Below are 27,324 nucleotides of genomic sequence, written 5' to 3'. Positions count from 1 at the left end.
ATTGCTTGTTTTCTTTGACTATTTATTTGACATCAGCCCATATTATGACTAGGACAATATATTGCTATATATTCAGAAGGTTTTTCCCTTCATTTGATTTCTGTTTCTGAAATAGTTGGATCCTTTTACATGATATACACGCAAATTCCCTTCCCCATGTCTGTTTCAAATGTGAAAGAAATACTTATTGAATTAAGAGAAACTCCACAATCACTAAAATAGATGCCTGCAAATTATAATCATACTAAAATGCTACTTTAAATTTGTGCAGGTCCATATTCCTTCATACAAACCTGCTTGGGTTTTAAGATCTCTGGGGGAAACCCTTCTCTCGCTTCCACCAGCTTCTTGGTGTCTGCTCCCAGACTCTGGAAGTTGCTCCCTGGAGAAGCTGGACTGGCTTCCTTCTTGTTTTCCTTCCACTGGCAGGTGAAAACCTCCTTGTTCCACCAGGATTTTGTGAACTGGTTAGTTTTAGTGAAAGGGCTAGTGCCGTGCTGGTTAATTTTGGGTGCGTTTGCCTGCACTTGCAACTGGTCAGGCGTATGAAAGTGAGTCAGAAAGCACTTGGCCAGAGCATAGTCTGTATGTTGCTGGAAAGACTATATCTACAACTGTTCATAACTGAAACTACATTATATTGTCAGTAAAGCAACTGACTCTTCCTAGAACTGTTCGGTGTTTCCCTGTTCTTTTGGCACACTGCTGGCATGAGGATGGATGCTCTGCACTTGCCCCAACACTTTTTCCTGTTGATTACATTGCTGTTGTGCCACCAGAGCCTACCTTGGGATGACTTGACATATTTTGCTCCATAGAGTGGGGAAAGACACCAGTTTCCCTGTGCGATAACATACAAAAAGTAAAAGAAGATGGAAGTAGGAGGGCTTGGTGCCATTCTGTGGACACTAGGCTTGCCAATCAGTATCCATGAAACTACTCATGGATAAGATTCTAGAGGATGGTAGAATACCTGACACATGGCAAGAAGCACATATAGTACTGATACCTAAGCAAGGAGCAAGCCGAGAAGTTGTTAATAATTACCAACCAATCTCAAAGCTTAACAATTATTATAAATTATATGCAGAAATTCTGACCAATAGACTAAAAACAGTATTGAAAGATATTATTCAAGACCAGGCCGGTTTTCTGCCAGGTAGAAAAATGAACAACAATATGAGACTGGTCATAGATGTAAATGAATACCTGGACATGAAACCAAATAAAAAAGCTGCCTTCATGTTCATAGATGCAGAGAAGGCATTTGATAACGTATCGTGGAAATATTTGGCAAAAATTATTGACTTGATGGAAATGGGAAAATAATTTACAAGAGGAATAAAGGCAATTTATGAAGGGCAAAAAGCCAAACTGATAATTAATAACAAATTGACAGAACCCTTTAATATAGAGAAAGGAACTAGACAGGGATGTCCACTTTCTCCCTTATTTAATTCTGAAAATACTCAATCAGGACATAAGGAATGATCAGGGAATAAAAGGGATAATACTAGGCAATAAATCCTTCAAATTAAGGGCATTTGCAGATGATCTAATACTAATGGTTAGGGTTAGATACATATAGATATGGATATATATATATATATACACACACATACACACAGAATGTAATGGGAAAATATGTAACTGAATGTAATATGGTAAAATAAAAATAAAAAATTGCAAAGAAGAGAAAGAGCCTGGGCAATCTCGAACGTAGCAGGTTCCCACACACTGAACAATGTGGCATGCTTCAGTGGGTTTGGTCACCATATTGGCTGCAAGGAAGAACTTGAACCGGGTGGTATATGAGTCCTAGTTCTCTGGCACTATGGGGTCAAATTCCTCAATGTGGCCCTGGGTGGCCATAAGGTCTGCTCTGTGTGACCTGCCTTGTAGGGTGGGTGGGGGGTCACGAAAGCAACTGCTGGAGCAGCAGTGGCATTCCCTCCCCCACCAACCTGATGCCTTTCTCTTCCCATCAGGCCCCGGGAGAGAGGCCCAAATGCAGGCATGTAAAGGGGAAGAGCCTTGGACGCCATTGGCCCACTGCAGCTGCTGTAATGTGTCTGGGTGCGCTTTTTGTAAGGCCTCACCCACCCACCCACCCACAAATTGTTGGCGCTTCTCGGTGGGAGACGGCTTTCTCCCAGCACCAGTCCAGAATGCATAGCACAGACTTCCGGGTTAGCGCGATCGGCAAATGGCGGATTCCCTCCGAGCTCCGAAGATTGGAGGAATCTCCCCACGGGGAGATTGGAAGACCTATGGATTACAAATTTGATCAAGGTGAAAGTTGCAGCTTTCTGCCTGTGGAAGAAATGGCCAATAGTATAGTAAACGCATTTAGAATGCGTGTTAACGCAATAAAAGCAAAGAAATTCCCGGGCGACTGTCTGATCACATTCGAAAACAAAGTAATGAGGGACAGGATCCTCCAAAGGAATAGAGAAAAAAGACTAAATATAGATGGAAACTATATAATTATTTTTAAAGATGTTCCAATAAGACTGCTTAAAAAGAGAGATGCTTATAAATCTTTGGTGCAAACATGGAGGAAAAATAGAGTTGAGTTTAGGTGGGAATTCCCGGAAGGGATATCATTTACATATAGAGGAAAAAAACACAAGCTGATAAATTCTGAAGAAACCGGGAAATTCCTTAGGAAATATAAGGAACTTAAAGCGGAAGCCCTAGAGATAGGAAGAGAGGAGAGAGCCTCACCAGGAGAGCTAAGAATGTTGGAGGAGGGGGAGGGGGGGAGAGGGGGTCGGAGGAAGAAGAGGAAGAAGAAGAGGAAACAGAGGATTTAGAAAATATACAATAGATAAGAAAATTTCAAAAAAAAAAAAATAACAAAAGGATAATACACGGGCTATGGGGTTAAAAATCTGGAATTGGAATGTTAACGGGATGAATGACAAAAGAAAGAGAAATAAAATTGAACAATGCTTGAAAAGGAGAAACCTGGATGTTATCTGTCTCCAGGAGACGCATGTGGCCAGAAAGCATAGAAAAGTGGTAATTAATAAACGGTTGGGAAATGAGTACGAAGTCCTGGACAAAGGTAAAAAAAGAGGTGTGGTACTGTATATCAGTAATAAGATAGAAGCTAAAACAATGTTTAAGGATGAGGAGGGGAGGATGATAGCGGTTAACATCAATTGGCAGGGGGAAAAAATACTGTTAGTGGGGATATATGCGCCGAATGGCAGCAAAACTGAATTCTTTAAGAAACTAGAAGAAAAACTAATGGAATATGCCGATCAAAAAATAATATTAATGGGAGATATGAACGCAGTGGTCTCACTTGAGATGGACAGACTTAGAGATAGAGCAAATAAAGAAGGGAAGTTGCCAAAATCTTTCTTTTCTATGGTGGAAAACTGCGGTTTAGTAGATATCTGGCGCTTGAGACACCCGCTAGAAAAGCAATTTACCTTTCATTCAGAACCCAACCAATCCTTTTCTCGACTGGATCAGATCTGGATTTCCAAAGAACTATGTCCAAGAATCAAATATATTGAGATAAAGCCAAAAGTAATCTCAGATCATAACCCACTAGAGATGGAAGTGGATAGTTATGAGAAAAGATCTTTCAGATGGCGATTAAAAGATTACTTGCTGGATGATCAAAAGGTGGTGGAAATGGCAAAGGAAAAACTGACGGAATACTTTAAGGATAATTGTGGTAAAGGAACGAGAGAAAATATAGTTTGGGATGCCAGCAAGGCGGTCATAAGAGGACTTTTTATTCAACAAAATGCAATTAAAAATAGAAACAGAGAAAAAAACAAAGAGGAAATTTTAAGACAAATAATGATAAACGAACGAAAATTAGTACAGAAACCCAATTGTTCAGAAACAAAGGAAAGAATAAAAATTCTTCAAACTCAGTTTGCCACAATAATAAATAGGGAGGTGGAATGGAACATAAAAAGACTTAAACAAAGAAACTTTGAACATGCTAATAAACCAGGCAAATGGCTTGCCTGGCAAATTAAAAAAAAGAAAGAACAAGGGATAGTTAATAAAATAATAGTAGAGGGTGAAGAAAGAACTGACCCTAAAGGAATAAGGAGAGAGTTTATAAGTTTTTATAGTAACTTATATAATGATCAAGAAAAAGTAGGACAAAGAAAGATAGAGAGGTTTTTGAAAGACAAAGGAGGACAAAAAATTTCATTGGAAGGAAAACAAAGACTGAATAGACCTATTGAAAATAAGGAAATAGAGGAGATAATTAAGAATTTAAAGAGGGGAAAAGCCCCAGGTCCCGACGGGCTTACGGTCGGTTACTATAAGGAAATGAAATCAGTCTTGGTGGAACCCCTGGAAAAAACAATGAATACAACTTTAAAGAAAGGGGAAATCCCGGAAACCTGGAAAGAGGCGTTTATCACATTCCTACCTAAACAAGATTCGGACCTAACTCAAGTCAGAAACTATAGACCAATTTCATTGTTGAATGTAGACTACAAAATATACGCAGGTATCCTGGCAAGAAGGTTAAAAGATGTACTGGTAGATGTTATTCATAAGGACCAGGCAGGATTTCTGCCAGGTCGGCAGATGAGAGATAATATAAGACACATTGTGGACATGTTAGAATTTCTATCTATTAGGTTTAACAAAGATGTTGCAATGATGTTCATCGACGCCGAAAAGGCGTTCGATAATGTGATATGGAACTTTATGTTAACAAACCTGGAGCACATGGGAGTAGGCAGTGATTTTTATAACGGGGTGAAAGCAATATATACGGATCAGAAGGCCAAGCTGATTGTAAATGGCACAGTAACGGAAGAGATTAAGATAAGGAAGGGTACAAGGCAAGGATGCCCACTCTCTCCGTTACTATTCATAACAGTGCTAGAAACCCTCCTAAACTCTATAAGGAAAAATGGAAATATAAAAGGTGTGACTTTAGGCCAAAACATATACAAAACCAAGGCTTTTGCCGATGACTTAGTGGTGATGACGGAAGACCCATTAACATCAATAGGAGAGATAATGAAAGAAATAGAATTATTTGGAAAGGTGGCTGGATTTAAATTAAACAGGACAAAAACAAAAATGATATATAAGAATGTGGACCCAAAGACAATAGAATTAATCCAACAGCAATGGCAGATAGGGACGGTAAAGAAAGTAAAATATCTTGGCATCTGGATAACTTCTAAAAATATGGACCTTTATAAAAATAATTATGAACCAGTATGGAGGGAAATAAGGAAAGACTTAGAGAAATGGGGACGATTAAAACTATCATTATGGGGAAGAATAAACATGATAAAGATGAACGTTTTACCAAGACTGATGTTTTTGTTTCAGTCTATACCTATAATAAAAGGGAGTAAGACTCTAAAAGAATGGCAGAGGGTAGTTTCGAGGTTCATATGGCAGGGCAAAAAACCCAGAATCAAATTTAAATTACTCACAGATATAAAAGAAAGGGGGGGATTTGCGCTGCCAGACCTTATGTTATATTATGAGGCGACATGTTTAAGTTGGCTAAAAGACTGGGTCAAATTAGAAAACACGGAGCTACTTGATTTGGAGGGCTTTGACAACCACTTCGGCTGGCATGCCTACCTGTGGAAAAACAAAACGAAAGCACACAGGGGATTTAGCAACCACATTTTCAGAGGACCGATAATAGAAGTGTGGGAAAAATACAAAAATATATTGGAACCAAAAACACCTCACTGGTTGGCACCACTCGAAATAATAAACAGGAAAACCATCAACATGGAAAGTAATTGGGCAACATACAACCAACTAGTAACTAAAGTGGATGGGAAATGGAGAATTAAACCCTACGAGATGATTAGAGAATATGTGTACGATTGGTTTAGTCACCAACAGATTAACCAGATGCTTAGTAGAGACATTAAAGAAAGAGGGTATGTAGACAAAGACTCAAAATTCCAGACGGAAATAATAAACAACAAGGAGAAAAACATATCTAAAGTGTATAGGATGCTACTAGACTGGAATCTGGGAGACGAGGAGGTGAAATCAGTGATGATTCGTTGGGAAAAAGACGTAGGCCACAGTATACAATATGAGGATTGGGAAAGATTATGGAGAGATGGATTGAATTTCACAGCGTGTACGGCGTTAAAAGAAAACGTTATGAAGATGTTTTACAGGTGGCATTTGACACCTGTAAAACTTTCAAAAATGTACAAAGTGAATAACAAGTGTTGGAGATGTAAAGACGCAGAAGGCACCTTCTACCATATGTGGTGGGAGTGTGGAAAAGTAAAACAGTTCTGGGAAAAGGTATATACAGAACTGAAAAAGATTTTGAAGTACACGTTTACAAAAAAATCAGAGACTTTCCTATTAGGGATATTACAACGAGAGATAAGAAAGGAGGATTGCAAAATGGTATACTATGCGGCTACGGCAGCAAGGACCTTAATAGCTCAAAGATGGAAACAGGAAGAAACTCCAACAGTAGAGGAGTGGAGATGTAAATTAACAGAATATGCAGAGTTAGACAAGTTAACGGGAAAGATCAGATACATAAAAGATCAAGTGTTCTTCAGGGACTGGGGAAAATATGTAAACTATCTGGAAAACATCAGTGATGGACAAATAACGTTAAGGGGCTTCAGAGATGTACTGTGACAGACTAAGGTTATTGTATAAGGAAAATAGAGAACAAAAATTGGACATAATGACAATATAAGGGATGAAACGTGTGATTTTACATATTTACTTCGTATGATTTGCGGCCAGGCTGAAGGAAGTCCCAAAAGAAAGAAATATGTTATGAAAAAAACTATGAAAATAAGAATTTTGTGTGTTTTTTTGCTGTTATTGAGACCTCTTGTTTTTGTTTTTTTTTTTGTATATGTGTGTGTTTTTTCGTTGATTTTCTGTGTGTGTTTGGTCTGTATGGAATAAAAATAAAAAGAATTTGAAAAAAAAAAGAAAGTTGCAGCTTTTGGGACATTTGGACTTAAAAGGAACAAGAAGCATGATTCGGGCTCCACTTTTGAATATGGAGGTCTGGTTGGAAGAAATGTAGACCCCATTGGGACAGTGCTTCTCCGAGATTCGATGTTTACTATAAAAGACTACCAACAAAACCGGCAGAGAGAAACTGAAAGAGCTTTAAGGGCCTCGGACGTGAGGGATCCGGGCTGAGAGTTGACAGATTGATGGATAATTTTTGAGGATCGAAACTGGGAAAGGGGGGGGCGAGAGTTTTGGAATCCAAAGGGTGTAAAATTATATGTTGTTTTCTGTTATTTTGTTTTGTAAATAATATAAAAATTGGGAAATTTGTGGAAGGGGAATGCGGTCGTCCTTAGAAAAGTATGTAAATGTATTTTGGTTTAATTGAGGTTTATAAGTTAAATTTGGTTAACTAAGAAGAATTAAGTAAAATATTAATAAGGTAAAGGTGGGAGATAAGAACTTGCTGAGTAAACTATTGGAGTTGGGATGCAGGAGGGGGAGGTGTGGGGAAGTCAAGGAAAGTGGTTAAGAAATTAGGGATTTGAAACCATATGTGTTTGTCTTTGTGTTTGTATTGTATGTTGTGTTGTGTATTGTCTGTGTTTGTGTAAGGTTTGAAAACCCAATAAAAATTTTATTTAAAAACACCAAAACAGAATGCATAGCACAGCATTCACTCCTCCAGGCATTCCAGCAAGCAGCAGAGCTTAGCAGAAGCTGAGACTGAGGATACGTAGCATCTGGGTCTAGTGATTTATTTACAGGATCGAAAGAACAGAGCCATTATGGTATGTTTCTTCTCCGAGAGAGAACAACAAAATAGAACAAAGAACTAAGATGGCCCCAAGGTAAAAGACTTCTGGAAAAGGATTTATAATGAATTGAAAAAAGTGTTGAAAAACACATTTATTAAAAAAAAACCAGAAGCCTTTTTACTTGGTATAGTGGGGGGGGGGTGAAATCCCCAAAAAGGATGTTAGTTTTTTTCTGTATGCCACAACAGCTGCGAGAATATTGTTAGCGAAGAATTGGAAGAAACAAGATTTACCAACATCGAAGAATGGCAGATGAAGATGATGGACTATATGGAACTTGCTGAACTGACCGGGAGACTCCGAGACCAGAGAGAAGAGACGGTGGAAGAAGACTGGAAGAAGTTTAAGGAATATTTGAAAAAATATGTTAATATTTAAACCTTAGAATAGCTTTGGAAGTGGATATAGGCTGTAGGGTTAGAAGTAGAAGGTAGTGTATTTTAAAATGGTATTATTTGTAAGTGATAAAAGGTGAAGTTTGTTGTGGTTAAAGTAATAAACTTTATGTGGTTAAAGTAATAAACTTTATGTGATAAAAATGGTTAGAAATTATGATATATGTAAACTGCTAAAGGTGAAGTAAAATGAAAATCATATGGGTGGGACTTGGGGAAGCCCACTTAACAATGTTTAGAAAAATAATGATATGACAAGAATTTGTTCGAATTGTTTGTCTTTTCTGTTTGTGTTTTTCATTTCCCCTCTTTTCCTCCTTCTCTGGTAAGACACCTCACAATAGCGGAGGACTGGGATAGTGGGTGCACATTGCCCGGGGCGGGTGGTGAGGAGTGGGCAACTGGGCTGGCGACATTATTTCTTTTTCTCAAATGTGACACAGCCACCTAAGGCTCCCCCCTTCCTCTCAGCTTCTCCTTGTGATGTTACAGAGGTAGCCCTTGCCTTCCCCTCTGGCCACGAGGCTGCATCCCTTTTGGGGACGCTGGGGACATTGAGAAGCTACTTTGAGTAGCACAGCCCCCGTGTGTTTCTCCTCAGAAGAAAGTCACTTTGGATTAAAGGGGGGCTTGCAGCCCAAATGGGAAAACAAACAAACAAACAACCAACTGGGAACTTTGCAAAGAAAGGAGGCGCTTAGGGTAGTACAGTCCCTGCCATGCCTCTCCTCGGATTCAGTGGGACATCTTGAACCTCTTTCTGGAGCTAGGTGAAGACCCTTTTTTATTCCCCCAATTTCTGAGATACAATTTTAATCTAGCTGACTATTTTGGTGGCCTTTTAGGAGCCTTATTCTCTTTTGTAAAGTGCCTCAAATATAAATTAAAGGGTATAAAACTACTTAAAATGAGCAAATAAGAATTCAAAATCCTTGAAAAACGTCCTAGTTACTTATGTAATATGCTTTCGTATGCATTTTTTTGGCAGTGCTTCATTTTTGTATTATCTTTATTTCATGCAAGGCGTATTGTATACTTGCATAAAATGGCAGGATATAAACAAGGTGTTATTTTTGACAGAAGTGACTTGATAGCTACTTTCCTTTCACACTGATAGCATATCTAATTCTGCATCAATTTACCTTAATTAAACCAATTACTGTAATACGCACAAAGTAATTCACTGAACAAACAGTTCAACAGATATCATTACTGCAAAGCCTTCACATAAGCAAATACACATAACTGATAACCTTCTTAATTGCTAAAGACAGGATGTGTCCCTCTATGAGCACGTAATCCCCACTGAATCAATAGGAAAATACTTTATTTGTCCATGTCAAAATGGGATGATGCTAACAGACCACAAAGGAGTTAATTTCATGCTCCACCTGTCGGGACTGGTCCAAAAAGAGACATGTGACGCCTCTTATCAACACATTGCAGCCTGACATTGACTAAGAGGAATCACGCGCCCCCCAACTGCTGAGAATTGTGTGGTGACTTCACTCTCCGTTTGTGTTCACAATAGGTATGTCTGGGGCAGCTCCATAGGACCCATTACTGTAGTCATTTGCATTACTTTATTCTACACAACAGCCAGAAGAGAGAAGGCTGGGAGCCCAAAGTGAGGAAATACAGGCGGAGCAAGTTTCCATTTCTCCAGATCCTGCAGTCAATTGCTCTCCTCATTTGCACATTGAGAGGGCAGACACAAATATACCATCTTCAGGGGCTGATGAGAACCCTCAAGCCATCACTGACTTGCTCTCTACCTAGGAAAACTTTGAGCTTTGGAATCTTGTCCCCAGTGAGTTTTAAAGCTCTGGTTCCACAGCCCATCTTGGAGCCATCCATGGAAGAATCATCATCACTGTAGGCAAAGATTTGGGAGAGGCTCAGCCTCAAAAGGAGGGGAAGGGGAAGTCCTCTGTGCTACATCATCATAGCTCCTTTTGAGGATCAGGGAAATGAATCAACTCTACATAGATATTTTTCATTCTGCATTAAATAGGCCAAAAAAAAAAAAGTCTCCCTAATGAGCTCTGTAATTTCCCTTTTATTTTTAAAGCATATTCTCAACTTCATTGCAATTTCACAATGGAATCAGAAGAATTCCTTAAAATATATAAAAGAGTCTTTTCATACGTCTCTCATTTTGTCCTTGACTCAGATGAAGGACTTGTCTATCTCGCTGCTAGATTAAAAAAAGTATGCCTGCATTGAACTTGGAAGTTAATTTCGTGTTGCGATGGCATGTGTAGGATGGTGAATAGATTATTCACCAGCAGTGAGGCTCCACCATGGTGGAGACTTGTTCTTTTATCTCGTATCTAATAGTAGTCAGTCAGATGTTTCTAAGCCACAGATGAAGGCAATGGTTTTCCATTTCTTTACTCCCCAACAATAGCGGTTCAGAGGTATTTTGCCCCTGAACATGGCTGATTCCGTTTTGCTGTTGCAGCTACCTTGATCCTCCATGAATCAGTCCAATCTTCTTTTAAAAGCATCCCAGTGAGAGGCTATATCTTGTGCCAGCAAATTCCTTATTGCCTTAATAAATTCTTTCACCTGGGATCTGCTACTGAATTTCGTTGGGTGACCTGATGTTCTCAGGGGAGGAAGAGGAGAACTCTATGTCCATTCACAATTTGATAGATGCCTATCATACTGTCTTATGAAAGAGGACCAAATATCTTAGGCTTTCTTTGTAGGAAATGTGCTCCAAACCCTTGATCATTTTGGATTCTTGGGTTTTCTTTTTCTGCTTTATTTCCAGTATTATTGTAACCTTCCCAAACCAGAATTGCTATCTGCCTAGTTCAATGGTTCTATTTCAATTTAAAAGGTGAGAAACAAATATTTCAAAAACAAAACCTGTCTAAGCACTACATTAAAATGCAATAACTAGTAAAGTTAGTTTTTTTAAAAAGCCATCAAAGACCATTTGCAAATCATATGCCTTCCTACAAAGCTTTTTTGCAGGTGGAAAGCAAACCCAAATTTCCTCACTATTCTGAAAGCAAAATCCTTGGAGAAATTCCAAACAAATTCATGCAACTTATTTAAGGGCAGGATACCAAATTATATTTACAGCATTTCACATTCTCCCTTTAGATCTAGTAAAAATATTTGATCCTATACACATAGCACAGCCAGTATCTTTCCTTCCACTGTTTTCTGAGGCAACCTCATTGCATGGGAAATATCTGGTTTGCTATTCCATCCTATTTACAATTTAATATTTAAAAGTTATTTCATCCCTAATTCCTTACAATTTCCCCTCCAGTTTTCTTAATGAGTAATTCATGTTGCTCTTTTGTAAGCTGACTATTCACCAGAAACACACTAGGACCCCCTCTTGTGGAGTGAACTGCAAGAAGAATGGAAAGTAGCTAAACAAAAGTCACCTTTAGTTCTATCTAGAAGTTGTCCCAAATGTTCTACACATTTTCATGAAGAACACCATCCAGTTCCCAAGTGCTCACAACTGTACTCCCTGTGTAAATAAACTACCTTAAATTTTAGACAAAGAGGGCAAACTAAGCAAGGAAGAAATATATTATTTTGTTTTTGCAAACACAGCCTAAAGCTGCTTATATTTAGCTTTTCGTGCATATTATTTCCCAGGAAGAGATAGAGAAACATACTCCCCCAGCAAGCTACAGTTCATCATTTGCCCCAATCGACTTTTCGTGAAGAAATACTTTGGTTCCTGCCTAATTCATATTTATTTTTGTGGGCGTCCAAAGTACAGTTTCTTTCTTTAGTATGTGAACCATTTAGGGTGTTGTCACATAACTAAGACCTAGATTAACAAGGACAGGCACCTGGCTAAGTTTTAACAAGCTAGCAAGTAGGGGTTTTCAGTGAGCAGGAAGTCAGCCTTTAAAGGAAAAAGCTAAAGTCTTGCAGGCCTGGTTCAGAGCCCTAAAAGATTTATTATTATAAACTAATCTGGCCAATAGGGAGTTCACATCTAATTTGCTGAGCAAAAAAATAGAGGACAAGGCAATAAATGTGAACGCTCTTTGACTGCTTTCAGGTGCGGCAATTCCTACCCCCTCAGCTGTTTTGTCGTTGAGCTGGGAAGACAGTTAATGGCTTTTAATGAGATGGAAGCAAAGTGCTGACAATAAAATAAAGTCTTGAGACTTGAAGGTTTTCTAAAAGAGCGAAAACACATGGCCAAATAGCTATGAAACTGGCAAGAAGCCCACCACAGCCCTTGAACTAGTATGGAAAAAATGAGACAATGTTCACAATAAAAAGAACCCCCACCTATTTTTCACCACAAGCAGGTATGTCCATATACTAAAGTATGTTGTCTGTCTTGTTATACAAACATTTATAGACTTTTGAGCCATCTGAGCTACAGTTGTCTGTTACTGTGAGAGACTCTTCTCTGCCTTACTACTTACACTTTTTTAAAATGGAGATGCCATTGATGGAATCTAGGTCCATCTGTGTAAAGCATATGCTCGCTTATAAGTTTTTACCCATGAAATTGGTAAAGTCACCTTGACATAGACCTGTTGACTTTGTGGCTTGGCTTCAGTATAACTGATTTATTGTTATCACTCATAGAAAGACAAATGGTGTTTCTCTCAGTTGCTTGGCTTCAGGTAACATTCATCACCTGTGACTAATTTACTGGGGGGTGTTATTGGGCTGTTTGTCTGTGAACCGCCCTGAGACCTCCAGGCATAGGGCGGTATATAAAATCAATCAATCAATCAATCAATCAATCAATCAATACTGCTCTATGAGTAGCATGACATAACACCCTAGTGAATTTGTTTAACTAGAATTAACTTGAGTATTCCGAAGTCACTAAAAGCGGAGAAGATGCAAGTTAGAACTCTTTGCAAAGTTTCATATGCGTTCATTGGCTTTCTTAAGTTTGTTTCTTGCTCTGCTAAACCGCCTGATCAGTTCCGGTTAAGATGGCGTCAGGCCAGGCAGTCAGCTCCAGAGCTCCACAGATTTTAATCGAGTTTTAATTGATTTTAACTTGTTTTAAACGAAGTATTTTATTAACTACCAATTGTTCTTTTAACTGGAAGCTGGAGAGCAGAAGAATGTTGAGCTGTGAGATAAGCAATAATTAACAAACTTGGAGCTTATCTGTTCTGTCAGCACCCTGTTTATCAAGTGAAAGCACGGAAGGTTGCTGAATTCAACACTCTAACGATTGAGATTTTAACTTAGCCTCCTGAACCTAAAATGCCACCCAGAGGCAAGAAAAGAATCCGGACGAGTCCCAGTAATATACTGGAGCTCATAAATCCAGTAAAGCAGATGAGGATGGACTCCTATCTCCCCACCCTAAGGACAACGCCACACTTTCTCCCTATGATGTTCTCACTTTCCTGTAGCTTTTTAAATCATTAGTAAAAAGAAAAGCCCCTAAAATAATCTGTTTTATCTCTCACACGTTCAATGCAAGCAATTCCCCACTGCATACCTATCTCTTAAGCCATCTTAGTAAGGAAACTGCCCTACTTATAAAGATCTTTTGACTCCGCCTACAAGCTCGCTCACCTATCAAACACCACTTTCAATTTCTCTCTTTTTCAAATTATTTTTGATTTTCCAAATTATTACAAATCAAACCAAATTGCTTTATTACAATTTCTTAAAATCAGGTTTCCCGCTGCTGTTGCAAACATATGTCAATCATTTCCTCCTGTAGCTGCATCATTTTCTTTTTTTAAAAATAACTTTTTATTCAAAATTAACAAAACATATTATCCAAAAACATCATCCTTATTCCCCCCATTTTTTCTCCCTCCCCTCCCTTCCCCCCACAGAACCCACCCAGCCCCACCCCCCGACTTCCCTTAGTTCCAGTCTTTGATTTCTCTAAAAATGTTGTTTTCTGCATGCTGCACAGTTGTATAAATCCTCAAACTATTTAGCTGATTATTATCAATAAAAGGTTTGTGAATGTTTATTCAAAACCAGCCAAGGAGTCCAGTTCGCTTTGTTGTGTCTTCAAATACTTTGTAAAGGGTTCCCATTCATCTTTAAAGTCACAGTTATCCTTGTCCCGTAGCTTGTATGTCAGTTTTGCCAGTTCTGCATAGTCCATCAATTTTTCTTGCCATGATTCTTTAGTTGGGTTTCTTCAGTCTTCCATCCTTGTGCTACCAGAACTCTCGCGGCCGTTGTCGCATACATGAAGATGTTTTTCAACTTTTTTGGCAGATTTTTCCCTTGCATCATTTCTTATTTAATGTACAGTTGCCATCCTTTACTTGTCATTAGTCCATTCTTATAGCTGACCGCTTACATCACTTTCACTGTTAACCCTGTAATGAAATGCAGGTGGGCAACCATGTGACCAAATTCCATTGTTTGTCTACTTGGAAGAAAGCCCCGCCGTGTGAAACAGGACCTGCAGCCTTAGAAAACTTACACCCCCGCAGAAAACCACTACAAAGGCTACTGAGGTTGCAATCATAATCACGCTTACTAGGAAGAAAGTGTTACGGAAAAGCAGCAATGCAAGAGCGAGCTGCAGGTGGCTGGAAAGCAAAACAGGATGTTGATGTTTGGGACTGTACCATGGGAACAAAGGGACAGTCTATTCACTGTACTGAGCACCGGATGTTAGCTCATCTGACCTGTACTGGAAGTACAAGGGTGGAGTTCATCTCTCTGCTGTTGGAGACTGAACTGTGCAGACGCATTTCTCTGTACTGCTGCAAAGACAGAAATAAAGCGATGTAAATACATTTCTGTCTGACTCTTTCCCCTCCCTGGGGAGGCAGGGAGGAGGGGAGAGTGGTGTGTTCTTCTCACGCTTGAGGAGGATCGCCGATAGTGACCTAGCCTGTATCCTGCCGGGAGACGCAGACGGGGAGGTCAACAAGGATCTTAAGTCGAGTGCCTGGAGAGTGGCCAGTTTTCCCTCTGATAAGGCTTAAGAATCCGACAGAAAGGGCCACCAGGGGTGCCAACTTGAATAAAATATGGTGGGGGCCTAGGTAAGTCCCACCCCACATAATCACATGACACACTGCAAGCACAATCTTTCCTAATAGTCATAATAACAAACTATTTGTTATGCTTGGCGCTTTAATCCTAGAATAATAGGCAGGTAGGATTTTAGAATGTAGTAATCTGATTGGCCATTCCGGCTCCAGAAGGGAAGTTTGAACCAGCCTATCAGGTGTGACCTGGGATGTGAACAAAGGATATATAGCCTGGGGTCTAGGAGGGGCCACGCCAGAAAAGCACTGGAAGACACCCTCCGTCACGGACTGTTTTTTTCATTACTGACATAAACTCCATGAAACTGATGGTTCGCTCAGAGTATATATCACTATAATTGATCGGGGGGGGGGCTCCCCCCTCAATTCCTATAAATTGATAATGGTAGGATTTTGATTAACTGGAATATGATAAGAAGAGAGCACGATATAAAGTGGTACCTCAGGTTAAGTACGTAATTTGTTCTGGAGGTCCGTTCTTAACCTGAAACCATTCTTAACCTGAAGCACCACTTTAGCTAATGGGGCCTCCTGCTGCTGCTGCGCCACCGGAGCCCGATTTCTGTTCTCATCCTGAAGCAAAGTTCTTAATCGGAGGTACTATTTCTGGGTTAGCGGAGTCTGTAACCTGAAGCGTATGTAACCCGAGGTACCACTGTAGTTTGTTTACAAGAAACTTGGTCGACACAGCACATTGACTTTGCCGGCTATAACGCTTATGTGGTTCTGGCAGTCAAACTCCACAAGAACGGCAGGCCCTTGGGTGGCTTGCTAACCCTGGTGGCTCCCCATATAAAATGCGAACACATTGTCTCTGCTATTGCAAATTGCAAACTTTTAGCAACGAAGATAGAGATGGAGAGCCAGGTCATGTTACTGGTCAATGTGTATATTTCTCCCACCTCTACTGTCACAGCCAAGAACCATCAATGGGATCTCCTTGCACATGTGCTTGAGAATCTGAACACTATTTTCACCGATTTACCCATTGTCTTGACAGGGGATTTTAATGACTGCCTAAGGCCAAGGGCGGGAAGTATATGCAAAAGCTTGGGAGATCTTGGACTCTACTGCTCTTCCTGACTTCTGCTTATGGGAACGAGGATCACGGGACTTAGAAATCAACCTGGTGGGCTTATGGCTCTCCAAACTGACTACCACCAGGGATTTGGTGTGGCTTAATGGGCTGCCAGACTGGGAAGGCTCTGGGAACTTTACCTTCCTATCCCCACAAGGAAATAGTGTGGTAGACTATATTCTGGTCCCCACTAAATTGCTGCCCCACGTGGTTGAGTTCCACATAGTTGATCCTATGCTTAGTAACCATCTCCCCCTTCCACGTAAATTTGTCTTTCCACTGAGAGTGCCAGAATATATAATCAATCCACCCTACCCCTCCCAGGTACCCCGTCCTCAGTACACAAGGATCTGAATTAAGCATACACTATCGTCTTTCCAAACCTTGGTGTATTCTCATCATGTGATTCACTTGATCTCAGTAGGGAGTGGTGAACTTTCCCCAGTAGCTAGAGTTACCTGGTTTGAGGAGCTTATGGACATTCTAATAACCGAATTGCCCCATTCACATTCGCACAGGCCACTAAGAAACTAGGGTTTGGCTGAAAATGATGTATAGATGGTATATCACTCCTGTTAAGCTAGCAAAAATGTATAAAACTAGCAATAAATGTTGGAAATGTAAAGAAAAAGAAGGAACATTTTATCATATGTGGTGGGAATGTAAAAAGTGAAATGTTTTTTGGGAAATGATATATAACGAGTTGAAAAAAAATGTTACAATATACATTTACAAAGAAACCAGAAGCATTTCTATTGGGAATGGTGGGAAGTGATATATATATATATATAGAAAAGAATGTAAGCTTTTTTTATATGCAGTAACAGCAGCTAGAATACTATTAGCCCAGAAATGGAAGCAAGAAGAATTGCCAATGATTGAAGAATGGAGGATGAAGTTGATGGACTATGCAAAATCAGACAAATTAACAGGAAGGATTCGAAACCTGCGGGACCAGAAATTTACTGAAGACTGGAGTAAATTTACGAACTATATGAAAAGTATTTGTGATGATCAGACATTTGTAGGTTTGCAAGAAGTTCTGTGGGGAGTATTGTTGGAAATATTGTAAAAATGGAAAAGGGGAGATGATAAGTTAAGAGAGGTAAAGACAATATAAAATTAAGTAATGCATGAAAAGAGGTTAAGACGGAACATCATCGGAGGTGCTGATGGAAGTCCAAAAAAAGTGTATTTGTAATAATTTGTGTGGTACGTTTTATAATTTGTATGTTAAAATTAATAAAAATGTATTAAAAAAAATAGAAAAAAGAAACCAGGGTTTGGCGAGTGGACTGATAATGAAATCAAAGGCATTAAAGTAGAGGTTAGGAGAATCTACAGAGAGTCTAGAGAGGCAGGCAGCTCCCGATTGCCTGATACATATTTCATTAGAACCAGGCACCTTAGGGAGTCTATCCAGCTTAGCCAGATAAGATACAACCAAGCTTGCTGGGATCAGCTGCTTTCAGCCATCCTTACCAATGATCATAAGAAATTTTGGGAGGTTATTGCAGACCCCCCCCCCAGACCCAAAATCATCGACTGACATTGATTGCATCTATGCTATGGGTAGAGCATTTTAAGGCTTCTTCTATGATTGTATTCTATGGAATACGATTATATTCCATCAGACAGTTAAGATCTTGCCCCTTTTTTGACCCTGGTTGAGTGGCCCCCTGTCTCCATTACTGAAGTCAAAAATTTAATTTCTCAGATGAAATTAGGCAAAGCCGCAGGCCCTGATGCCATCCCATCTGAACTAATTAAAGCCAAGCTTGAGCTCCGATTCTAGCGGAATATTCACTGTGGTGGATAGAACTGGAATTATGCCTAATTCATGGTAGAAATCCATAATTATCACAATCTTTAAAAGGGGGGACAAAAAGTTACCGTCCACCTATTGACTAATAAGACTATTGTCAAATATCGGGAAATTGTATGCAAAACATCTATTATCCACATTAACCACGTGGCTTGACGTGAACAACATCATAGGCCCAGAGCAGGCAGGGTTTAGGCCAGGGAAATCCACTTTATGTAACTGTATGGTGTTATCCCATTCAGCTGCCAAGTACACGCGGTACTATAAAGAAGGCCTATATGTAGCCTTTTTAGATCTTATGGCTGCTTTTGATTCAGTCGATAGGGGACTGTTATGGTCAAAACTGGAGTCATTGGGCCTAGATCCTAGGTTACTTTACCTGATTAAAAAGCTTTACTCAAATAATACCTGTCATATAAGAATAACCCCAGGGGACGAGGTGTCAGACCCTGTTGTTATAAATAGAGGTGTGAAACAGGACTGTGTTCTTGCTCCCTCTCTTTTTAATCTCTTCTTAAATGACCTTGCCCCATTATGAAAACTGGTGGATGCTCACAGCCCAAAACTCAATGCATCAAAAATTCCCATTCTCCTATATGCAGATGATATGATTCTGCTCTCACAGACAAGAATGGGCTTAAAGCATTTGCTAAATGCCTGTATTGACTATCTGTCTAGAATGAAAATGAGCATGAACTTCGATAAAAGCAAAATAATGGTTTTTGGGAATTCTCGTAAGAGCTATAGTTGGGTTTTTGGTGGGAAACACATCCAGCAGGTATTCAGATTCAACTATTTGGGGATCACTTTCCATCACAGGCTCTGGTGGTCTTCGCACCGCGCAGCGGTGGTAAACGCCAGCAAGCTGTCTATGCCGGCCATAATGCGCTTCATAATGCCCTTAAGGTTTTTAATGCCAAAGTTAGAGCTCAACTGCTTATGGAATTTCAATCTGGATGTCAGGGTTTACCCAGTCAGTGAAACGAGTGCCTTACTATAACAAAAGGCCCTGCCTTACTTTCTCCCTGAGAGTAGACCCACAGAAAAACAGAACAGGGGAGTGGTTGGTTTTGCAATATTTTGGTCCTTGCTTGGATATTCTGGTCCTTGCCTGCTCTCCCGGGATGTGTTTTGTGCTGGAACAGTTGAGCACAGATTTACTGCACATTCAAAAGAATTTCTGCAAGGAACCAATAATGTAGAGAAAAATCTGTCCGTGGTGATGCTTATAAACAGAGCAGTGCAATGTTGTTGTTTAGTCGTGTCCGACTCTTCGTGACCCCATGGACCAGAGCATGCCAGGCACTTCTGTCTTCCACCGCCTCCCGCAGTTTGGTCAAACTCATGCTGGTAGCTTCGAGAACACTATCCAACCATCTCGGCCTCTGTCGGCCTCTTCTCCTTTTGCCCTCCATCTTTCCCAACATCAGGGTCTTTTCCAGGGAGTCTTCTCTTCTCATGAGGTGGCCAAAGTATTGGAGCCTCAGCTTTAGGATCTGTCCTTCCAGTGAGCACTCAGGACCGATTTCCTTAAGAATAGAGAGGTTTGATCTTCTTGCAGTCCATGGGACTCTCAAGAGTCTCCTCCAGCACCATAATTCAAAAGCATCGATTCTTCGGCGATCAGCCTTCTTTATGGTCCAGCTCTCACTTCCATACATTACTACTGGGAAAACCATGGCTTTAACTATACGGACCTTTGTTGGCAAGGTGATGTCTCTGCTTTTTAAGATGCTGTCTAGGTTTGCCATCGCCTTTCTCACAAGGAGCAGGCGTCTTTTAATTTCGTGACTGCTATCACCATCTGCAGTGATCATGGAGCCCAAGAAAGTAAAATCTCTCACTGCCTCCATGACAATACTCCATGACAAAAAAAAGAGAAAATGTTTTGGAAAGGTGTGACATACATCTCTTTAATAAATAAAATATCCTTGATCACACCCATGAAGCACATACAGTACAACATTGATGGCATTAATGAATATTGCAGAAACTGCCATCCACATTAACTGATGGCCTCACTGGAGACTTTAGGCTTATAAAGACTTTCTCTAGGAAACAGAAGGTTAATGTTTCCATCGCGTGTGCTCTGCAATTGTTTTTTAAGTTTGTGTTTCCATCCCCTCTGTTCTGCAGTTGTCTCTCATTAATACGGTTCACATTCAAGCACCTTTTGCCCTCTTTGATTACACCCTAATCACTCTTTGTAAGCAATATAATAGGAAACCTTCTCGTTATTTCTCTTGTGCACATTAAAGGCCCTATTGAAATTTGTCTTGAAATGGAATTAGATGGATGTCTCTGCTCTTTCTGCACTGCACAGCTTGATCTGGCACAAACCGAGAAGCCAGTGGGCCCCACTGAACCCAAACTTAGAGCAATAAACTTAAGGTCCCACGCAGTGTAGGAAGCACAGCATCTTCACCAGTCGTAATGTGGCATCCAGGAAACTCTGATCATGACAGCCCATCGTAGCACCAATCATAACGTTACACAGTGCTTTCCCCCCCCCTAAAATAAATGTTTTGGGGTACTCTCATTTTCCTACTCATATTGAAATACTGCCCCTCAATGAGGCCAAACTTAGATTCCCAAAATGTTTAGGTGTACGCATACCCCTTCAGCCCCCCCCCCCGAAAAAAAGCACTGACATTACATCAGGTGCTTCCCAGTTCCACAACATCCACTATGATATTGCAGATACCTCCCTCTTTTGAATCCAAATTCACGTGATGATAGCTGCTCTTTGGATATGGCAAGGGCTGTGGCAAGGATGGGGAGACTTTGCTCCCCCTCAGATATTTTTAGACTCAACTCCCATCAGCTCTGGCCACCATTTCCAGGGATGGTGGACATTGAAGCCTAGCATCTGAAGAGTCACAGGTACACACACACATCCATCCCTGGTCTAAATCTGCGAGCACTCTGCTGATGCTGGGGTTGATGAAAAGTGAACTACTTTAAGGTCAAATTAGGGACAAGGGTGGCGCTGTGGTCTAAACCACAGAGCCTAGGACTTGCTGATCTGAAGGTCGGCGGGTGAGCTCCCGTTGCTCGGTCCCTGCTCCTGCCAACCTAGCAATTCGAAAGCACGTCAAAGTGTAAGTAGATAAATAGGTATCGCTCCGGTGGGAAGGTAAACAGCACTTCTGTGTGCTGCTCTGGTTCACCAGAAGTGGCTTAGTCATGCTGGCCACATGACCCAGAAGCTGTATGCCGGCTCCCTTGGCCAATAAAGCGAGATGAGCGCCGCAACCCCAGAGTCGGTCACGACTGGACCTAATGGTCAGGGGTCCCTTTACCTTTACCTTTACCTTTAAGGCCAAATTATATGATCGTTTACATTAACTTTAGTGGAGGGGGGAAATGGGTGAGGGAAAGGATTGTGCACAACAGAACAATAGAATTTAAAATAGATCTAGTTGGAGCTCAGCAGAACTGACTACATTTGAACAAACATGTTTCAAATCTGCCACTTTTCTAAAAAATAGACTGTCATACAAATTGTTCTTCAAAACATTGAATTCAGCAGGCCAGGAACTGGCTAGTTTTATAAAATTAAAATCCTGAGAGTACATGCAAAGCATAATGATGTGAAGAGAAAATTAACTGTAAGAAATCTGTAAGAAAATCATTTCAGTTTGACTTGCAAAGATTAATTTAAAAATTAGTTTACTGATTATTTAATCAGTAAACTAATTTTTAAACTCCAAGTTAATCTCTTTCAATTTATTTGATAATTTACACTGAAAATGCAGAATATTGTGAGTATTATGTTTTAGTTTGGCTGATTTGAGGTGCTTCCTGGTGACACAACTTTACTTGTGAATAAAATGACAATATCCAGAGCCTTCTGTTGTATTAACTGGTTGGCTGGCACCTGTTTGTCTTGGAAGACAATGGAAGAGTGCTCTATGGGGGTGAAGTAAAACTGTTGGAAGGCTACACCTGCTGTGGCTTGTGGAGACCAATAAGGGAGAGACATGTTTTGTTGCAGCTGGAGCAGATGAAGATATCTGCTTCTCCTGCCTTTAAATGAGAAGCGAATAGCATCTCCCCACATCCCACCTCACCCTTGCAAGCCTTTCACTGCATATCATTTTAACTCCACCTTTTTTCTTCTTTTTAAATCGCTATGGGAATACCACAAAAGCACCCAAGGTAGCTGTCTAGAACCCAGCTTATAGATCTTAAATTTTACTGTGTGTCTGCCAGTAAACGCTCCCCTCAAACTGTGCATGTGTCAGGGAGAGGGAGAGAAAAGAGACGTTGACGCATGAGGGAGAGATTCCGCCCCCCCCCCCCCCGGTTTGCTACTTGTGTAGTAACAGGTGCAATGGAAGATTGCATGCTTTGGAATTTACCAACCTAAATTTACCAGCTGACTGCAGCCCTCTAGCTGAAAGCACATCCCTAACTTACCTCAAAGGTCCAGTTCAGATGTCATGTTCCCAGTCTGCAAACTGTGGGACTGTTGTGTTGTTGTGCTTAACTGCCTGGGAATGTGCATTAGGGTGTCCCCCCCCCCCCCGGATCAAGACACTGCTTTTCAAGGTGTCAATACCCATTCCTAGGCTAAAATTAATAAGAGGTTTTGAAATATACTTGGAGTCCTGTAGTGATTTCATGCTCTTTATTGCAGCTTGTAAAACAGTGATTTAATTGCCCTGCAAACCTCAGGCTTTTATATACAGTATTTACACAATGACTCCCGTCTGATTCTGCTTCCCTCCTGGAGCCTGATTGGTCTTTTCCTGCAGGCCAATCAGTTGTTGCATTCTACGATCCTACCAGCCTAATAGGCTGATTAGCTTCCTCCTGGAGCCTGATTGGTCTTCTCCTGCAAGCCAATCAGTTGTTGCATTCTAGGATCCTACTTGCCTATTGTTCTAGGATCCAAGCTTAGTATATAACAGGTTTCTAAGCAGCCACACTATGGATCATTTTTCCAGCCTTCAAATTTTGGAGGTACTACATCACACAAAGAGAGCTGTGCGTTAATAACCCCTAAATTTTAATTAACATGGTGTCTCATTCATGTACAAAATTGAAAGCCCAGCTTTTTCTGGAGAGGCTCCCCTATTTAATTAGGAGCTTTTGCTGCACTAATTGTTACATTTGTTCATTCCTTTCAAATCATACTAATGATGGCCAGATGGTCTGTTCTCCCCTCCCTTTAGATTACTTACGAAGGGCAGAATTCTGCTCTGCTCATACAGAAAGGGGGGTGACCAACCTTTTCCTGCCGACATTGACCCTTTAGAAACTGGCTGTGTTGCCAAATTACTCAGATTTCAGGCACAACAAACACCAGCACAGTTTTTCAACATGTAGTTCCTACAGAAGTCAGCGGGAACACTCTGCTTATGGCTCTATGTAGAACTGCAACAAAATACTCAAATTACACTGTGGAATTGTCTTGTTTGAAAATACAGGTTGTATTTGTGTGAGTGTTTGGAGGGGAGGTTATATTTTTTACATAAAAAGGGCAAATGGGCAAGCGTTTGTGGTTTTACCCAGTGTGACTGGTAGGGCAAAAAGCAGTGAGCTCAACGCTAGGTGGACCCAGAACAAATTGCTGGTGGAACCAACAAATTCTAGTTTTGTTCCCAACCTAGTGCCTGCTGTGCCCTAGAAGGGGCAGCATTAGGACTGAGGAAGAGGAAGATGGCAGGCGGTACAGAGCGTGCCAGTCAGTTATCACACAGCCCAAGATTGTTGAAAGAGTGCTGGTTTTGATGGGCTCCTTCCTCTGATCCAGCAAAGCAACTTGTACGTTCTTAAAATCTTATTCTATCTTTAAAAATAAAATAAAAAATCAGCTGGGACAGAAAGCCCCGAATAAGGCAATTGTGATCTGTAAAATGACATTTGAAAATTAACATGCGGCTATTGTATTGTAAGCTGTGATAAAACTTCTATTATTAACACCCTGCCCTTTCTTATTGCCAGCTTAATTTCATTCAAGGTTTAACACTCTGCTCCTCAATTGTGCCTTGGGGGGTTGCAGTATAATAGAACAATCATTTTCCTTTCTAATTTTCTATTAAAATACCAAACTGCTTTGCCTCTAAAGTTCAATACTCTGTTCTAGTTCTCACTTAGCCGCTTAGGTGGAAAACTTGTATCTGGGCAAGACCACTTCAAACTGCAGAGGGGTGCTCACACGCTCCTCATCAATTTCACATTTTGGGGGCCCCTGAGGATCATTCAGTTGTGAGCCCACACATCTCAGCCACAAGTTGGCTATCTCAGAAAGAATTAGGTTGCTCTTTAGCAGATGTTTCTCTTTGGATTAAGAATACCAAACCCAGACTGACAACCTGGACATGTATTTGTTCAGGTTTGTAGAACAAGATGTTCATTTGTGCTTTGAACTGCCCCACAAAGAACTAAGAATCATGTAATTGTAGATTTAGAAGGGACCCTGAAATATACTTGGAGTCGAGAGTGGATTTCAGCTCATAGTGGTGAGGAGGAATGGAAGTTCCCCCACAATATCTGCTTTATATACATTATTTACACAACGGGCTGCACGTGATTGGCTAATTCCGGGATTCTCCTGTAGGCCAATCAGGTTGTGGATTCACTTCCACCTGGAGCTGGATTGGGTGGCTCCTGCGGACCAATCATACTGCAGCATTGTTTTAGGACCAATCAGACTGCTGCATTCTGAATCCTATTGTTCTAGGACCAATCAGACTGCTGCATTTTGGATCCTATTCAACTCAGTACGTAATAGACCCTAAGGATCATCTTAGTCCAACCCCCAGCAATGGAGGAATCTCAGCTAAAGCATCCATGACAGATGACCATCCAACTTCTGCTTAAAAACCTCCAAGGAAGGAGAGTCCACCACCTTCCAACGGAATTCATTCTACAGTTGAACAGCCCTTATGGCCAGAAAGTTTTCCTGGTGTTTAGTCAGAATCTCCTTTCTTGTAACTTGAAGCCATTGGTTTGAGTCCTACATATAATCCTGCTACTTCCCGGTTCCTGACTGGTCTGTTCTTTTTGAATAGGCTATACCCTTCGATTTCTACATTCCAGTCATGCGTCTCATCCCACCAGGTTTCAGTAATGCCTATTAGATCATATTTGCCACTCAGTATTAAGAGCTCAGATTTGTCTTGTTTCCCATACACTGTGTCTTAGTACAACTGAAACTATGAGCCATTCCCTCCAGCAGCTTCCTTCTTGTAGTCTCCTGCCCTTTAGCAGGTTTCTGTAGCACCACTTCAGTTTCCTGTGCATCGACAAAGCTATTATCCCCAGTACCAGGATTTAGTTTAAAGTTACCCTGATCAGGTTCGTGAGACTTATAGGAAACATATTCTTGCCAACCACTATGAGGTTTCCAATTAAACTTTTTATTGCACTAGCCATAGGCCATGGCATCATTCAGAAGGAGAAAAAGAAAAAGGAACAACAATAACCTTAAAAATCATCGGGCACAGACATACAATAAAATCATGGTCACGGCTACTAGAATTATTTGTTGCATTAAATAGAATAGAATAGCAGAAGATTCTCAGGTAAGATGTGCCAAATTAAATATCCAAATCCCCTTTGCAGTTGACCACTATTTTGTCTAGTTCCTTCCTTCTGATCTTCTTAGCTGCCAGCGCATAGAGTGCTATTTTATAAGTAACAAAGTCATTGGTGTTGCTCAGCAGCCATTTCACCCTTTCCACCCTATTCAAATGTGTTAACCACTATGAGGTGCAACCCAGCTCTTGCTAGAAGTCTTTTCCCCCCCAAGGAAGCAGAGGCCAGTGTCAAAGAAGTGCATTAGCTTCTATTAGCTTCTGAAAATTGTTCCACAAATATCTACACATGTGTGTGTGTGTGTGTGTGCAAATGTGTGCATGTGAATGCACCCCATGTGCCCCAAATCTGCTCAGGATGGTCAGGAGAACCCCTGGAACAGCATGCAGGGAATGGGGAGATGGTTCTACCTGCAGAAAATTGCCTTAGCATGGCATTGCATTCCACCCATGTATACTTAATCACAACTTGATTCACTCATCTAATGACGCTTTGAGATTTCAGGAACCGAGGTCTTATTAGCATTGCTGGGAGGTGTTGTGACAGCTGTGGCACACATGAAGCATTTATTTGCTCCTGTCAAGTATTCCCCCTGCCCCATCCCTCAAATCATTCCATGAGCATAATTCTGGTCTTTCCAGGGGCATTCCTTCCCTTGTAGCGGGATTCGCTCCTAAGTGCTTTACTAGAACTAATCAGCTTCTTTCCTATTTGAGTGAAACAAGGTGGGGTTAGCTTTCCTGCACTTCCTGAAATGTGCAAAGGAGCCCTCAGAGTAAACATTCTTACTGGCCCTTCATACCTACATAACCTTACATTCTGCTACATATTCTCTCTTAAACATTTGACTTTCAGATCAGCAGCTACACAGACTGCCTGATGCCAGCATTTTTCAAGCCATTTGTTTCCCATATGCTTCTATTTTCTTCCTCTTCACGCCTGCCTGCCTGCTTATAAGCAAGCAAGCAAGAGAATAACTTGTTCCCCACCTACACTTCCTTCCTCCTATTTGCCCTGCTTGCTTCTCACTGACATATTCTCCAGACAGACCTGCTGCTTACCTATTGAGGGATGTACAAAGGCATTGATTTCCTTTCTGACTCATGTTTGTCGCATGCCTTGATTTTGTTTCTGTTCTTCTGCAGTTTGGCCTCTGACAAAAACGTGAGTCGTGGTGGAATTTTACATAATTAAGTATGTGATTATTAACTTATTCTACACCATTTGTTTCATTTAAAAGGAAACACAATTCAAATTGAGGGTGGGGTTCATTATGTATTGTTTGAATACTGAAAGCAACAGCCAATGCCAATTGCATTTGCTGGATTGATTTCTTTTCTAGACATGGGAGGCAAATAATTGGCAATTTTTAGTCCCATTTCTGTTGGAATCCCTGCCTGCTGATTTAACCTTTTTAAAACCTTTTTAACCTTTTTCACTAATGAAAGAAGGGAGCTAACAAGATTGAGGGATGGCTTTTTAGATGCACATCTGGCAACACACACACACGTTATTACAGAATCATTGGGGTTTGGCACTTGACAGCAAATACTTGAAAGGCCACTACTGCAAATGAATGTCCAATCTTATCTGCTGACTTCTCTACATACCACTCAGCAGGCGCACAGCCACCTGTCTGCAGCAGCACTGCTAAATATTAGCATGAATTAATTCCCTGCCACCACAA

The 27,324-nt window shown here is 40.7% G+C and overlaps 1 long non-coding RNA gene across 1 annotated transcript in view; it reads right to left on the bottom strand.

Annotated features, from left to right (window-relative positions):
- LOC309528300 overlaps positions 1 to 26,810 on the bottom strand; it is a 31,617-nt gene extending 4,807 nt beyond the window's left edge. Inside the window, exon 1 of the long non-coding RNA XR_014217629.1 lies at positions 26,699 to 26,810. This is a non-coding gene — a long non-coding RNA (uncharacterized lncRNA). The remainder of the gene's footprint in view (positions 1 to 26,698) is intronic.
- Positions 26,811 to 27,324: the final 514 nt, after the last annotated feature.

This window comes from Podarcis vaucheri (genome assembly GCF_965113315.1).
Source record: "Podarcis vaucheri genome assembly, chromosome: 3".
In the NCBI taxonomy this organism is placed as follows: domain Eukaryota; kingdom Metazoa; phylum Chordata; class Lepidosauria; order Squamata; family Lacertidae; genus Podarcis; species Podarcis vaucheri.
Note: the sequence above shows the minus strand (reverse complement) of the source record. Positions and strands in the feature narration are given on the sequence as shown.